Below are 17,251 nucleotides of genomic sequence, written 5' to 3'. Positions count from 1 at the left end.
GTGCATTAGGTACAACAGTCACCTCTGAACCCTTTACACAGTGAACACATGGTGGACTATTACAAAATTAGTAGCTAGGGTAATACCTTAAGGAATTATTAATAATTTTGTTATCCAGCCAGAGGATAGCTGCAGAGTTGGAAAAGTAAGTTTTCCTAGGAAGATAATAAGGAATTAGGGTGAGATACAAGGGAAATGACTTGGAGATGGTCACAAAAAGAATAGGCAAAAGTAATAACAAGGAAAAGATTACATAAAATTTTCTAGAAAAAAATAATATAGCAAAAACAATCAAATGAGAATGAAGATGGATGACTGTGAAAGACAGAAAATACTATAAAATTCCACTCTTAATTTTCTAAATACAAAATACATTCCTGAGACCCCATATTCCTGAAACTCCAAAACAAAGTCTAAATAAAACTGAGATGTAGGCCGGGCACGGTGGCTCACAACTGTAATCCCAGCACTGTGGGAGGCTGAGGCAGGAGGATCACAAGGTCAGGAGATTGAAACCATCCTGGTTAACACGGTGAAACCCCGTCTCTACTAAAAATACAAAAAATTAGCCGAGTGTGATGGCGGGCGCCTGTAGTCCCAGCTACTTGGGAGGCTGAGGCTGGAGCGTGGCGTGAACCCGGGAGGTGGAGGTTGCAGTGAGCCAAGATCGCGCCACTGCACTCCAGCTTGGGCGACAGAGCGAGACTGTCTCAAAAAAAAAACACACACACACTGAAATGCTGACAAGTAGTACTTGACATACTTTCTAGCTAAAGTAATAACCAACAAAACTGATTCAATTACGTCAGTTTCTAAGAGATAAAGAAATAAAGACAATTAAGACTAGTCAGGTCAAGTGGTTATACACGTAAAACTATTCAGGTAACAGTGGCTAGTTATATGAGACAAGATAGCTTAGCACATGGGGCACAGAATACAGCCCTGCTCCCAAAAAAATGTCATATGACTTTGAGAAAGCCACTATATATCATCTCTAAAGCTAAAATAATGTCGTCTCAGTAGGAATAGTGATACTGCATCAATAAGTAATACAATGTGTTGGGCTTTTTTTTTTTTTTTACTTTCTTTCTTTTTTTGAGATGGAGTTTCGCTCATGTTGCCCAGACTGGTGTGCCAATGGCATGATCTCAGCTCACTGCAACCTCTGCCTCCCAGGTTCAAGCCATTCTCCTGCACAGTGGCTCATGCCAGTAATCTCAGCACTTTGGGAGGCCAAGGCAGGCAGATCACCTGAAGTCAGGAGTTTGAGACCAGCCTGGCCAACAAGGTGAAACCCTGTGTCTACTAAATATACAAAAAAAATTAGCCAGGCATGGTGGCGGGCGCCTGTAATCCCAGCTACTCAGGAGGCTGAGGTTGGAGAATACAATGTTTTCTGAGTGAGGAGACACTACGGAAAGAGAACAGGGTTCCTGGCTTCTAAAAAGAGAAAAAAAGTATTTATTAACCAAGTTATTTCAATATATATTTAAAAAGTCTTACCTTCCTTCCCCTAGAACATAAGAAGCTGACAAAACCACATGACAATTATGAAGACAGGAATTATTGCTTGAATCTGGGTCACTAAAATTATTAGCTGTTCAAATGAGATAAAAGAAAGGGGAAACATTAATTATCTAGCAGTCTACATTTTCTTTGTTGTTAATGTGAAACATATCTCACACAAAACCATTCAAATAAGATAAACATCCCTATGGGTCCTTTGAAGCAAAGATTGGACAAATAGTAAAAATTATTTAAACAATTCCTGATCACCAAATGTCAACAAATTTAGTTTAAAAAAATGTTTTAATCCATACAGTTAACATCCTACTTTAATATTTTTTCCTAAAAAAGAACATGAAAGTTCACATAATACAAAAAAGCCTCACAGTTTTAAAGAAGGGGGTATAGGTGGGAGAAGTAAGAAATTCAAACAGCTTCAAGGACAAAAACCATGTCCCACACCAGAAAATATTTACAACTCTTCATCTTGAATTCAACTAACATCCAACTGCGGCAATCAGCCAAGCTTGGCAAATTAAAATAACAGTAATTCTGACAGATTATCTTCTATAAATATTCAAATATGAACATTTGTGTTCATGCAAAGGTCTCCATATGCCAATCAAAATGCTTTGTTAAGGATCCTAACAATGAGCTTTTTTTTTTCCACCCATCTGTAGGAATCCCCTGAATCCTTAACTTTCATTTTAACTCACCCCAGCTAATTATGAGACACATTATCTGTCTAGTTGTAGCTTGAATTAAAAACTTAAGGATAACATTCACATAGTATCAACAGACAAAAGGAACCTAGAACCTTTCAAAATCTAGGTCTGTAAAGACAAAAGGAAGGATCCAGGAAGGGAGGGAGGGAAGGGCAGAGAGAGTCTCTTGAAGGATGGCAACCAAATAAAAGATTACCTTTCTATTTGCGTTAGCAGATAGGTATTACTTTACTGAAAGTAAAATCTAGATATAAAGAGCAATTAACAATTTCATAAATTTGGGCTCTATTCAAAGTTTCATTAAGGAAGACTACTATTTATGTGGCTCAAGACAGGATGCTATGTTTTGATGACAAGTTTAAGTATATGAAACTGTCAAAAGCAGAAAAATGCCATCAGTATGAAATTCACACCAAACACACCTTTTGAAATCTACAGATGTCCTATCATCAGGAACAATCAATAAATAAGAGTAACAATGGCTTTAATGAAAGCAAATTATCTGACGCGTGAATTTGTTAATTGTTCCCTCCTGTCCTCCATTACTCAGTTTCCCTTAAACATGTACACAGTTACCAAACAGCCTCACGCCTTCCAGGAAAATTACAAGTGATAGGCACGTTTCTGCATTCAGGGCAGCATTATATTATAGAAGAAAATTTAACCTATTCAGAAGCATATACTTCTCTGATCCCACCTGGAAAGAAACAGCTATAAATAGCTCTACTAAAATTGCTCAAAATATTTCTAGACAGGCAGGCTTACAATAGAAACTCCTACTTTATGATCACTCACTACTCAGCCATCCAAGTCCAACATTGGATCTAAGCCAAACGAGTAGTTCTCAAGTGAGGGAAGGGAGAAAAAAAGTCTAGTCTAGGGACCAGTAGCTTCAGCCTCCCCTGGGAGCTTGTCAGAAATGCACAATCTCAGGCCTTACCCAGGGACATACTGAATCAGAATCAGTATTTTACCAAGATCCTCAAGTGATTTATATACACATTAAAATTGAAGAAGCTCTGCAGGAGGGGGAATATTTGAATGAGAAAAAAGGTATAATCTTTTCAGAGGTTGGTTACCACTGGAGGCCACTGTTTGGCTAATAGGCAACCAATTTTAAAACTTTGTTTATGGGTAACATCATTACTTTTACCATAATTTTTTTTACATTTTAAATAAGGGCTTTTAAAAAACAGAAATATCTCAAGAGGCAAAGAATGAGTATCTAATGATTAAATGTAAGTTCCCAAAAAAAGCTGTGACAGAGTCACCTTAGAATAAGTGGACCCAGGCTGGGCATGGTGGCTCACGCCTGTAATCCCAGCACTTTGGGAGCCTAAGGCAGGTGGATCACTTGAGGTCTGGAGTTCGAGACCAGCCTGGGCAACATGGTGAAACCCCATCTCTACTAAAAATACAAAACTTAGCCAGGCATGGTGGTGGGTGCCTATAATCTCAGCTACTCGCGAGGCAGGAGAATCACTTGAACCTGGGAGGTGGAGATTGCAGTGAGCTGAGATCCCACCACTGCACTCCAGCCTAGGTGACAGAGTGAGATTCCGTCTCAAAAAATAATAATAAATAAGTGGACCCATCTGGGCATAGTGGCTCACACCTGTAATTCCAGACCACTTGGAGGTCAACATGAGTGAATCACTAGAGGTCAGGAGTTCGAGACCAGCCTGGCCCACATAGCAAAACCTCATCTCTACAAAAAACACAAAACTTAGCTGGGTGTGGTGGTGGGCGCCCGTAATCCCAGGTACTTGGGTGGCTGAGGTGAGAAGGCTGCTTCAGCTCGGGAGCTCGGGGCTCCAGAGAGCCAAGATCACACCACTATACTCCAGCCGGGGCATCAGAGCAAGACACTGTCTCAAAGAGAAGAGAAGAAAACAAAAGAGGAGAGAGAGAGGGAGAGGGGAGGAGAGGAGGGGAGGAGGGGAGGAGAGGAGAAGAGGAGGGGAGAAGAGGAGGGGAGGAGCGGAGGGGAAGAGGGGAGAAGAAGAGGGGAGGAGGGGAGAAGAGGAGAAGAGACAAAGTAGACCCGTCTCATGCCACAACCACATTAACTAGACCCACCAATCACATTAACTAGACAAATTAATTTTTAAAATAATAACAACTCCTTTCCTTCCAAACCCTCAGCATTAAGAATATCTGGGACTGGGGTCCAAGTAGCTAGGAAAGAGACCAACAGACCAAAGGCCTATGGCCTCCTGTGACCAGAAAAGAAGGCTATATATACTGGTTATTCAGCTACTTTCTCTCAGATCCAAATCTACCCTTTAATACTCATCTCTGTAACACTGAAAATAAAACTCTGAAAACTACTTTTCTCTTCTGCAGCTAGCTTCCTCATACTGCCAATAAGGACACTAGAGGGAGAATGCAGTACATACTTTTTCCAGTCAGCATTGCCCAGCATAGGTTCTCCACCCCAGCAGTAGCAGTGATAACCACCAGCTTTTTCTGGCACTCTCAGAAATTCCCCTCAGACATACCAACAGCTGTCAGGAAGTACCCCCTCCAGAGGTTTTGAATCCCAATTCTATGAGGTCCCACATCCAAGTTCTTATTTCCCCCCAACCATATGAATAGTGGTTGATTCCTGCAAATACTGTCTCTGTGTTACCCCAGTGTTCCCTGTTTGCTTTTTCAGTCCTCCAATACCTGTATAATCCATTCCCTATATTAAATTTTCTGGGCTGAAATTTTTTTGTTTGTAATTCTGTAGAGAGAGGGGTTACTATGTTACCCAGGCTGGTCTCAAACTCCTGGTCTCAAGAAATCCTCCTGCCTCGAGTATTTAGTGTGGACTGTTTTCCTGACCTGATCCTAATTGAGCCATCACGGCTAGATGGAATAAAATTCAACATGATCTTGATCATTTTGGAAAACAGTCTTCCCAAACATGATAGTCCATAAGAAAATATTTACTGCCTCTCCTCGAAAATAGGTGCAAGATAGGAAATGGATACAAAAAGCACAGTTGAGGAAGAAAGAAGAAGAAACATAACCTAAGAAAGCAATATATTGAAACAAGTATCATGGTATAAAACACATTTTAACCCTGAAAAACATAAAAGAAAGGCCAATAAAAAGTTTGAAACAAATACAAGTTTTCAATGCTGATGAAAACCACAGACTTTTAGATATATGATTCTTCTGCCTCTGCCATTGTTCAGTTTTGTTACAGCAGTTTTATACCTAGTTTGGGTTATTACACTTTAAGGAGGCTATTGAGAAATTAGGGAAAGTCCAAAGAAGATTATACAAATGATGAAAGGGGACAGGAAATAGGATCTATAAAGAAAGGTTCAACAGTCAAACCTTTTAGTCTAGAGAAAAGAAAACTTCAGGCCAACATATTAACTGCCTTCCAGTTTAACAGTTCTAACCAGCTGCCCACCATCATCTCTACAGAGGAAATGAGCTTAAAATGGAAGACAACAAAGTAAGTGAAGACCTAAAATGTAGCTTCTTAGCTTATGACTCTCCTTCAAATAACTAAAGTGGTGGCTCTTAATGCTGGTTTCACGAGAGAATGATCCAGGATATTTACCAAAAGATGATGATGATGATGATGATGATGATGATGATGATGATGATGACGACGACGACAACGACAATGATGCCCAGAACCCCAAAGGCAAAGGTCTAATTTAACTGGTATGACACAGAGCCTAGGCATAAAGAACAAAAAGTATCCAAGTGTTTATAATATACTGAAAGCGGGAATGAGAACCACTTAATGGAACACTGCATAACTGTGCTACTCAAAGCATGTTGTAAAGAGGAGAGGGAGAGGGAGAGGGAGAGGGGAGGAGAGAAGGGGAGGAGGGGATGAGCTACATCCAGATCACCAACAGGAGCTTGTTGGAAAGGCAACATCTCATCCCATTCCAAAACTACTGAATAAGAATCTACACATTATTATGATCCCTACACAATCCCATATGCCCATTAAAGTTTGAAAAGCATTGTTCTATAATAGTTTGAAAGGGGCATAAGTGTGTGAGACCAAACACCAGCCTAAAAATAACTAAGCTGAATTTTTCTGAACTTTTAAATATAAAAATTTTTTTACCTTAAGGTCATTTAGAGTTTACTAAGAATACTATTTTAGAGAGTGAATAATAATTATAACTAAATATTCAACACATACTGTTTGCTGGCATTATTATTATTATTATTATTATTTTTTTGAGACAGGGTCTTGCTGTGTTGCTCAGGCTGGAGTGCAATGTTACAATCACAGATCACTGCAGCCTGGATGGACCTCCCGGACTCAAGCAATCCTCCTGCCTCAGCCTCCCATGTAGCTGAGACTACAGGCACATACCACCGCACCAGCCTGAGTTTTTCACTTTTTGTACATACAAGGTCTCACTATGTTGCTCAGGCTGATCTCGAACTCCTAGGCTCAAGTAATCCTCCCACCTCAGCCTCCCAAAGTGTTGGGATTACAGGCACAAGCCACTGCACACAACTCATTATTCTTTACAAATTGATTTAATCATCAACACATCTATAAAGTAGATATTTAATAATAATCAGTTATGGCAAAATAAGGTATTAAATAATCTGCCCCATGTACTACTTAAAAAAAAAGTCGTAAACCTGAGACTTGAGTTGTAGTCTGTTTAAGGGCCTATACTTAACCCCAAAATAATACTAGTTTATCAACACCATTCCCAAACATTCTGAAATCATTCACAACGAAAGTATAATAACTGGTAATGAAAACGCTGTAAGAGTAAAGAAAAAAGTAGTGTGCTCTTCTCTGGTTAAAAAAAAAAAAAAAATTCAGCCAGGTATGGTGGTGTGTGTCTATAGTCCCAGCAACTTGGGAGGCTGAGGAAGGAGAATCACTTGAGCCTAGGAGTTTGAGGCCAGCCTGGGCAACATAGTGAGATCCCTGTCTCTTGAAAAATTTTGGTAATAACCACTATTATTTATATTTGGGAAGTAACTGAAACCCTATGTTGGGGGACACATTCTTCCCCAATGCCTCCTTAATTCATCCCTACAACTATTACTACTTCCACAACCATTACTACCACTACAACCCTCAGAAAAGTAATGTACATGAGGCTATAATTAGTTTTCACAATGAAATAGGCATGACATAAATTTAGCCTGATTTTTCTCCTCTGTATCTCACTGCTTCCAACCTCTAAAAAAGTCTACTGCTTCCATCTGTTACTATAGAAGCAAAAATTACCATTTCAGTAAGACCCAAATGGTACTTCTGAAAATATTGAGGAAAACTTCTAAAGGAGAGGTCAGACAGAGACTGTCAGTAAAAAGCCTACTAGAAGCTTTAACAATTCATTTAATTCTAAATCGCACAAAAGAATAGTCAAAATTCTCAGAGATAAATAACATTGTTGTACTGGCAGATAGACTGAATTTAAAATATGCAAAATTATATACTATGAGTATTTAAAGCAGAGCATTACTAAGATATTTTAGCTTCATTCAACAAGCACGTTCCATTTAAAAAAAAAAAAAAAAAGCATACAACACCTTTTTAATTAACAATGACAAACCAACCCTGGTGACCTAGTTTCTGATAATGAACAAAACTACAGATATCAAAAATACAGTTGCTTAACCCATAAGAATTATTAAAGTCGATACAGGAGCCAAAAAGATTTGCAGGCTAAAGATATCAATGCAAAGACTCACTGAAATACAGTCTTCCAAACACCTAAGTTTAAAATTACGACGAGGCAATTTATTGGTTCCTTTGAGTAAGATTTCACTTGAAGAATCTAAAAAAGATAAGGTCATATGAAACACTGTGGGGATGCAACTTGATTTCCTAAAAAGTCAAGTGAGACTTCCCAGGAAGGCAAAGATACAACTCAAAAGAATAGACAGATAAAACTCAAAAGAGTGTTCTTAGGGAGGAAAGCAATAAGTCGAAAATACAGAGGCTGAACATTCCTGATTATCTTTTCATTAAATAATATGACTAATAAAATGACCCTGACCAAAACTCCCTGAAAATTTCTATCAGCTTTGAAATCTTCATATTATATAAATTATCTGTAGTTATGCTTTTCTTCTAGTTAGCAGCAGAAAAGTGCTCCCTTTCCCTCTCCACCTAGCTTCATAACAGCACATTCTCAATCTGCTTTCCTTTCCTACCCTATCTGGAGACTATAAATTGAGTAAAATACGACATATTTTATACTAAATTGAGACTACTTTACTCATAGTGTCAATAATTATTTTGTTTGAATAACTGAATAAAATATGATATATTCATTTTAAAATACTCCAAATAAGTAAATTGCATTTTATAAATTTTAATATTTATAATACTTTAATATTTACTAAACATTAGCTGAATGAATAAATGTCACCGCCCATTAAACTCTTATAACACAGAAAAATCACATATATGTAAACATTTAAACGGAAAAAATTTACCACCTCCATTACCAATAAAATGAAAAGCTTATTACATCAAAGAAAAATATTTAAAAATCATTAGAATCATTTTTTAATCATCAGGAAGAATAAATTTAAAAGATGATTCTCAAACTTCATAGAGAATAAGAATTATGATTAAGCTTATAAAACTGCAGGGTCTGGGCTCCATGGCCAGAGATCCTGATTCAGACTCAGTTTCAGACGACAAACACAAAACTCTACATTTTAACAAGCTTCCAAGGTAATTACCATGCAGATTATCCTTGAACCACACTTTAGTAAATATTTCACTTTCAAACCACTGTCAACTTCCAAACAAGTCCTTCAGGTCTGATCAAAATGCCCATTCCCATCTTTCATCTTAGGAACATCAACTTCTGATTAAGGAATCAACATACAGAAAAAGTAATAGCAACCAGTTACTGGACATGTATTACTGTTGGAAATGAACTTCTAACACACTCTAACATACACATACAAATTAAATTATATACTGCATATGAAGTATGTAACACAGTATCTGGCTGGAATAAATAAATGCTCAATAAAAGGAGCAACGATTATACTTAAAATTTATCACAACCTTAGGAGGTGGCTGCTATTATTGCCAATTTGCAGTTGAGGAAACTGAGGTCTAGTAACTTGCCCAAAGTCACAGGGGTAGTTAAGGGTCAGAAACAGAATTCAACACAACCCATTTGACTCCAAAACCTGAACTCTTTAATCTAGGCTAACTTCCTGAGGCCCCAGGGCAACAACCGCAGGTACAAAACCACTCCACAGTCATACCCACTAGAAGAATTTTCCTGAGTCATACCACAAAAATCATGGCCAAAGTCCACTCTCACACTGGGGGCTATGAAGAACTGCCCAAAATTGGGTAATTTATAAAGAAAAGAAGTTTAATTGACTCACAGTTCTGCATGGCTGGGGAGGACTCAGGAAACTTACAATCATGGCAGAAGGGGAAGAGGCATGTCTGACATGGTGGCAGGCAAGAGAGAGTGAATGTGTGAAGGAGGAACTGTCAGACATGTATAAAACCATCAGATCTCATGAGAACTCACTCACTAACATGAGAACAGCATGGGGGACACCACCCCCATGATCCAGTCATTCCCCACCAGGTCTCCCTTGACACGTGGGGATTGTGGGGATTACAATTCAAGATGAGATCTGGGTGAGGAGACAAAGTGTAACCATATCACATACTCTTACAAATATTCCTATATGATTAAGCGTGAAAGAAGGGCAGTTGGCCGGGCGCGGTGGCTCACGCCTGTAATCCCAGCACTTTGGGAGGCCGAGTCGGGCGGATCACAAGGTCAGGAGATCGAGACGATGGTGAAACCCCGTCTCTACTAAAAATAGAAAAAATTAGCCGGGCACAGTGGCGGGCGCCTGTAGTCCCAGCTAATCGGGAGGCTGAGGCCGGAGAATGGCGTGAACCCGGGAGTCGGAGCTTGCAGTGAGCCGAGATTGTGCCACTGCACTCTAGCCTGGGCGACAGAGCGAGACTCCGTCTCAAAAAATAAAAATAAATAAAATAAAGAAGGGCAGTCATAGGACTATGATGAATTGAGGTTGCTAAAAATGTTTAATGTTTTATAGCACTTGAGAATTACAAATTAGGTAATCTATGTAATAATAACTCCAAAAGGAATATGACTGAAAATATGTCAAAGGAATCTATTCCGAAATCACTCAGGGTTAGCTGTTTAACTCAAAGACAGTACAAACTCAGTCTTACGGTTCTCCACATCTAGGCAGCCTCGGGGGGCCAACTAACAGACTTATTTCCTCCCCTGAAAATACAAACATAATTAGTATTTACTTCAAAGTTCTCTATTTAAAGTGATTTTTTTCTACTTAAATTTTTCTAAAATCTGATTATGTTCCTAATGATTTTTGTGTCTAAATTTTTTATTTTTTAAAAAACTAACTTTCCTAAAAATGTCTGTTTCTCCCATCATCTCAAGTTCCTACTAAATGGTTTTCTTTCTTCCAAGTGTATTTCTAGCTTGTCTATTCCCACCACCTAGCCCCAAAATGGTAAGTACTGGTTTCCAAAATACCTCCTTACCTCTACTTGAACCAAGACTACATTCACAACAAATAAAACACAATTAGTCATAGCAAAAAATATTATATACTGGTAACATTAGCATATTACAAATTCAGAAAATGGAAAAAAGATAAAAGTGTGTTTTATTCTGCTAAATTATATTTTAAAAACTTGTATTTTAACCTGGTATCTCTCAATAAGCAATACAAATCCTATAGCTGTTGTTTAGCTTTTTAAACCCTACAAATAGCTAAGATTTTTAAAAATTAAATCTATTAAAATTAGGCTCTTAGTCAAATAAAATATGATACATAGATAAAGAGCAATATACAAATGGACCGTAGCCTGCAGGAAAACGTAACTCCCATTTGTTCACACTCTCCTTAAAGGAAACAAAATCTCCAGTACTACCACATCCAAACCAGAGGTGATGATTCACTAGACTGCTCCTGCCCAAGGAACCCCAGTGCAATAAGAAGCCAAAGTGAAAATCCTGCTTGAGACCTGTTTATTTAATATGTAAAAGCAGGTATCTCAATTACCTAAATTTTCACAAAGAATACATAACTTTTTTTTTAACTATCATAGTTAGAAAAGATTTGCTAGTTTTTAAAATGTGATTAATTTACTGGGTTTTTTTTTTTTTTTTTTTTAAGGGAAAAGCGAACTTTAGTAATTCCTATCTGAGGAATGAAACTGTAAACATATTAAATCCTATAAAAAGAAAGAAAAGAAAGGTTCTGAAAGGTTCCAGAAAGAGGCACAAAGTCCCTAAACCAACAAACACCATGTTTCACACTAAGTAAGAACTTTGTGCCTCTCCTACAGAGCTCTGTAGAGGAAAAAAAAAAAAAAACTGAGAGATCTTTAGGTAAAACCAGAGCCCAGAACTATGACAGCAGAAATTCTGGAGTCTCTTGGAAGTCCTTCTAACTATACAACAAAGCCTCAATCAGCAGGAAACCTAAATAGTTGGTAAAACCTTCCTCCCCACTTCCTTAAGTATAAAAAATATCCTTTCTCTTCCTTCTCCTGAATTCTGGAACCCTTCAGAACCTTACTTTTTTTTCTTTTTATAGGATTTAATATGTTTATAGTTTCATTCCTCAGACAAATACCTAATGAATGCGGGGCTTAAAACCTAGATGATGGGTTGACAGGTGCAGCAAACCACCATGGCACATGTATACTTATGCAACGATCCTGCATGTTCTGCACATGTATCCCAGAACTTAAAAGTAAAATTTTTAAAAATAAAAAATAAAAAAATATGCTGCCCCTCCTGAGCAGATTCTCTGGATACAACTAGAGAGTGATGCTTTGCAGCCCCAGATTCCTCTTCACTCCTTGTTTGTTACACACAGAGGGAGAATAAGCCATCTACTTGTAATTCAATCAGAAACTTTTTATGAACATAGCAACTACAATAAACCTTTTCTCTTCTAATGGTATGTAAATGCACTGTCTGGTAAGGTATTCAGTAGCCAAATGTAGCCATATGAAATGTGGTTAGTTTGAACTGAGATGTGCTGTAAGTGTACAATACACATGGATTTCAAAGACTTAATATGAATAAAAGAATGTAAAAATCTAATTGATATTTTTATATCGATTAGTTGTTGAAATATTTTACATACATTATGGTAAATAACTGAAACCAATTTTAACTGCTTCTTTTTGCTTTTTTAAATGTAGCTAACAAAAAGTTAAAAAATTACAGGTGTGGTTCACTCTACATTTCTAATGGACAGCACTGGGGTATAAATTAATGACCATAGTTTTTACTAAACTATACCTAGATCAAACTTGCACGTTTATATAGTATGATAAAATGTAGTCATTACAACAGCTAAACCAAAATTTTCTTTCCCCCTGACTTACAAAGTATACTACATTCACTTATCTGTTTCCAGGTTCCTTCCTTTCTTATCTCTTCATCTAAACTTAAAATATTGAATAAATTTTATGTTTCTTCACCTCCTCCTCACTTCCACCCAAATTACCGGCCTTGAAATATTAATCTTTTATCTCCAAAGACTATCATACTTAGAAAAAAAATAGGATAAAATTTTTCCCAAAGAGGCCTCCAAGGTTATCCCTAAGAGACAATACATGGCAATGTTAAAGGTTTGGTCTCTAGAATCAATAGCCCAGTGAGAACTCTACCTTTCACTAGGCAAATTATTGTAGCTCAGTTTCTTTGTCTGTAACAGAGGGTAAATACTATCATTTACTATCAAACTAATCTTTCATTTAATTAATATTTAATATTAAAACATCAATTCTATAGGTTATGAGATAATATAAGAAAAGCATTTAGCACAGTACCTGAGACTTTAGTGCTAAGAAGTATTAACCATTATTACTACCATTATTTCCTTTTTTGTCAAGCTTCCTGAACCTATCCCTTCTCTTTCTATTCCTAGCTTCACCATCAACAGGTTCTCTCTTCAGTCAAGCCTAAAGTCCATCTAATAAAATGGAAAGAATACAGAATAACGGAGGGAGAAGGTGGTCATTTGGGACTGACAAAAACAAAGAACTCCAAACACTGGAGCCCATAATAAAGTGGTCTGCATTACATGACAGAGAGATTCCTCACTATAAAAAGCAGTCAAGCTAAGTCTGGGATTCTGTAAAAAGTATCTTCACAGGTGACTGAAACAGTTGTTTCTAAAGTCCCCCTTTAATCCTCTATGCCCTGGAAAGGTATACAATGCAGATATTAAAATCTAGAAGCTATCTCATTGGCAATACTCATCAAAGTCTAAAAATTGTACATTCCTTATGGCACTCTGACTTGGCCATTGATTCATGCCTGTACACAAAAAAAACCAACAAGCTCCTATCTGCAACTATTGGAGAGCCCAATTTTAAACTTTCACCTTATGGCACGGAGAGAGAGGGGAAGACAGAGAGGGAGGGGGGAGATAAAGGGGAGGGGAGGAGACGAGGGAAGCAGGTGGGGAGGGAGAGAGAGAGAGAGACACGAAATGGTCAAAATTCCCACTTTGCCACTTGTGGTAAACCAAGCCTCATGGACTTAGAGCAGATTCAGGTGGGTAACTCTTTAGCCTAAGCCAAAATATAGGTAAGCTGAATCTCTTATTACCCTTTTCATGTTCTTTCATATACTATAGACATTTACATTATGTTTTATTTCCTTTCTCTTCCTTCTCCTGAATTCTAAAGTCTACAACACTGTGTCTGACATATTAGGTACTTGATAAAAGAAAAACTTCCGCAGAATTAAATTTTAACTGAACAATGAACGATTTGCAAATCAGGCACCCTCCTAAGCCAGAGTAGGCGCTGAGACTCCAGCACAGCTACATGGTGGAAGATTTAAGGACAGAAAAAAGAAAGCAATGTACAGAAAAAGGAAGTGACATACAGAAAAAGGAATTGACATACAGAAAAAGGAAGTGACGTACAAAAACAGTTGGACTGGTTACAGGTTGGTGTTTGCCTTATTTGAACACAGTTCGAACAGTTGACTACATTTGATTGGCCAACACTTAGTGACTGGCACAAGTGTGACTACAGTCTGTTTCTGCCTCCACTTGTTACAGTTCACAGTGTACAGAAAAACCTTTAGGCTAAACTGAAGAAGGCAGCTTTTGTCTAAACTTAACATACTCATAAATATTTGTCATATTGGATTGAATGTATAGCTGCAATATGAAAAAAAAAATTACTTACCTTCAGTTTTTAAAACACTTTCACATGATTTCACTTGATTGTCCCAAAAATTGTATAATTAAGCACATTGAAGACATAGTCTTATTTTTTGCTAAGTTACTGAAGCTCACAAGTCTAAGTAACTAATTCAAAATTATTCATTTTTTTATGTCTTCATAAGCAAACTTTTATTCCAAGACCAGGCTGGTTGTAAGTGACAAAATAAGAACTTTACAGCACTATATTACATCACACCACATGACACCAGAGCTTCTCTTAGAGAGAACCAGTGGGGTAAGGGAGAAGGCAAAAGAAGACTGTGATGATGACAAGTTTTTAACAATGAGTTAAATCTATAGCCTCCCTATATAAAATTTTCACATTTCACTTTTCCTATCTTACTGAAGTCTCAAAGTTCTATTTACTTTCCTAAAAGATTTTCTGTTAATTCCTTTTTCCTTACATAATTAAGTTATGCTTAATCATCAAAATTATATTCCATATCACATTTTACCTATCTTTCCTCGTATCTATAAATCAATTCATGCTTTAAAAACTATGTGATTTTATATAGTTCCCTTATTTTGTCTTAATGAATGTTTTATTACTCTTTTCAGTTCTCCAGTATTCTCTGAAATGGCTTCTGTTCAATTTTATCCAGTCTGAAAATAACCTATTGTCCCCACGCTGCTGATATTCCCACTGGACTCACATGAGAAAAGGACCAGAAGTTTCTCTGAAAAAATACTTGAAACAAGCAATCAGTCAACATTAGCTGACATTCAAGATATAAAAAGCAAAGTTAACTTGCTACCTACTGTCATTCCTGAGCCTATATTTAGAATGACCTACAAACCTCCTTTGATTAAAGACAATTCACTGCTCTTCTCTGAATATGTTTCCTCATCTGTAAGAAAGTTGGTCTCGATGTTTAGAATTCAAGATTTAAAGAGGTGCTGAGTCTGGGGATTTAAAGCTAAGTTTATTTACCCTAATCATTGATGTATTATTTTAATGCATATATTTGCACCTTGTCTACCCACTGTACTTTGAGGTAAGAACCATGTCCTATACAATTTTGTATGCTTACCACTTTTAATATGGTGCTATGCAAATACAGGCAAGTTTCACTTGGTTTTCTTTTTTTTTTTTTTTTTTTTTTTTTTAGTTCGTGTCTTTTATTAACTCATACAGTTACTTGTCTTCTGGCTTGTTGAAACAGTAAGTCAGACAACATTTGCCACAATAATGTCTGTCAAAGTGGCTTGCCATAAACACCCCAGCACCACATTCATCAGATGGGCACTCTCGACGAAGGCGACTAATTTTGCCATTCTCATCCACCTTATAATATTTCAGGACAGCCAGCTTAACCTTCTTTCTCTTGTGCTTATTCTTCTTGGGAGTGGTGTAAGACTTCTTCTTCCTTTTCTTAGCACCACCACGAAGTCTCAACACAAGATGAAGAGTAGACTCCTTTTGAATATTGTAGTCAGACAAAGTACGTCCATCTTCCAGTTGCTTGCCAGCAAAGATCAGTCTTTGCTGATCAGGAGGAATTCCTTCCTTATCCTGGATCTTGGCCTTTACATTTTCTATCATATCCGAGGGTTCAGCCTCGAGGGTGATGGTCTTCCCCGTAAGGGTTTTCACGAAAATCTGCATTTTTGTGGCGGCTCCACCGCAGATGGCGGATCGAAAAGGAAGTCACTTGGTTTTCTAACTAAAAGTGTTAAATTGTTGGCTTTAGCAGAAGGTTCTTCATATTTCCCTATGTGCAATTCAACAAGTCACTACAATTTTGAACCAGATTCTGAGCAGATAACACTGTAAAATTGTGGTGAGAATCCAAGATATTTTATTATATCTTATGATCAATATTCAGCAAAACTGCCATCTGCAAAAGAAATGGTAATTAACTGGGAAAGGCAAAAAGGCTCTAAACCTTGCTTTTAGCCACAGTCTTCCATAACCCTTATATATAATCCCTGACTGATTAACTAAAAACCAGACCTTAGAATGCCATCAACTCCGTAGATCAAAGCTCTGGGAGGGGGGAAGGATGTGACATACATGTGTATTTAGTTTTTGATTTATCATAGTAGGTCTTTCTCTAAAAATTAAGAGGTTTGCCAAATTTGTTTTCAGATGAGGTCAAAGGCAATTTCCTAGTAGAGTAAAATTTGAAGAAATATAGTTTTTTAACACAGATACAGGCTTTTGTAAATGTTTCCAGTCAACCTGTAATAATGTCAACATAAGCTAAAATTTAGATTGAAAACTATTACCCTACTCAGTAGTTTGAGCAGATGCCTGGGCCTTGATAAAAATCACTAAACTGTGTTTAAAATATATGTGTATCTGTAAAATTCAATACAGACACAGCTGACAAGAATCACTTAACTGTGCATACAGCAATAGAAGAACTAAAAGGTTATGGGAACCTTAAAAGTCACATGTAATCATCACATCTGCATGCAGTTAAATACATAGCACTCCAGTTTCAGAAATCCTGAGCTTACCAAAAACTTTTACAACTAAATTTGGGTTATTTGGGGTGGGGGTGAAAGAGATGAGAAAGGAGAGTAAAGAGCCTTTTACAGCCCCTATTTTGACTAAATCTGCAGCTGTAATTACAGCTGTTCTGAAGCTTTTCTTGGAACTGCCCAATTACATTTAAATAATAACCAAAAGTAGGTTTAATGAACAGAAGAATTTGACAGGAAGACTTCTTCATAGTTAAAAGCTATTTTTGACTATATAATTAATATTTTATTATTTTTGCCCTGCAACTAATCGATAAGAATTGTTATATAAATGCAAGAAGGTT

The 17,251-nt window shown here is 37.2% G+C and overlaps 1 protein-coding gene and 1 pseudogene across 52 annotated transcripts in view; both read right to left on the bottom strand.

Moving 5' to 3' along the window:
- Positions 1-17,251, bottom strand: part of FUT8 (fucosyltransferase 8) — a 472,318-nt gene that overhangs the window by 230,966 nt on the left and 224,101 nt on the right. For 20 of the 51 annotated variants that reach the window (XM_077938183.1, XM_077938188.1, XM_077938191.1 and 17 more), the window contains one exon: positions 1,504-1,597. The gene's annotated coding sequence lies outside the window, so the exon portion shown is untranslated. 51 annotated transcript variants of the gene reach the window in all.
- LOC144329342 (ubiquitin-ribosomal protein eS31 fusion protein pseudogene) lies at positions 15,557-16,124 on the bottom strand (annotated as a pseudogene). The gene has a single exon (XR_013396341.1). The product of XR_013396341.1 is annotated as a ubiquitin-ribosomal protein eS31 fusion protein pseudogene (transcript).

This window comes from Macaca mulatta, chromosome 7 (genome assembly GCF_049350105.2).
Source record: "Macaca mulatta isolate MMU2019108-1 chromosome 7, T2T-MMU8v2.0, whole genome shotgun sequence".
NCBI classification, from domain to species: Eukaryota; Metazoa; Chordata; class Mammalia; order Primates; family Cercopithecidae; genus Macaca; species Macaca mulatta.
Note: the sequence above shows the minus strand (reverse complement) of the source record. Positions and strands in the feature narration are given on the sequence as shown.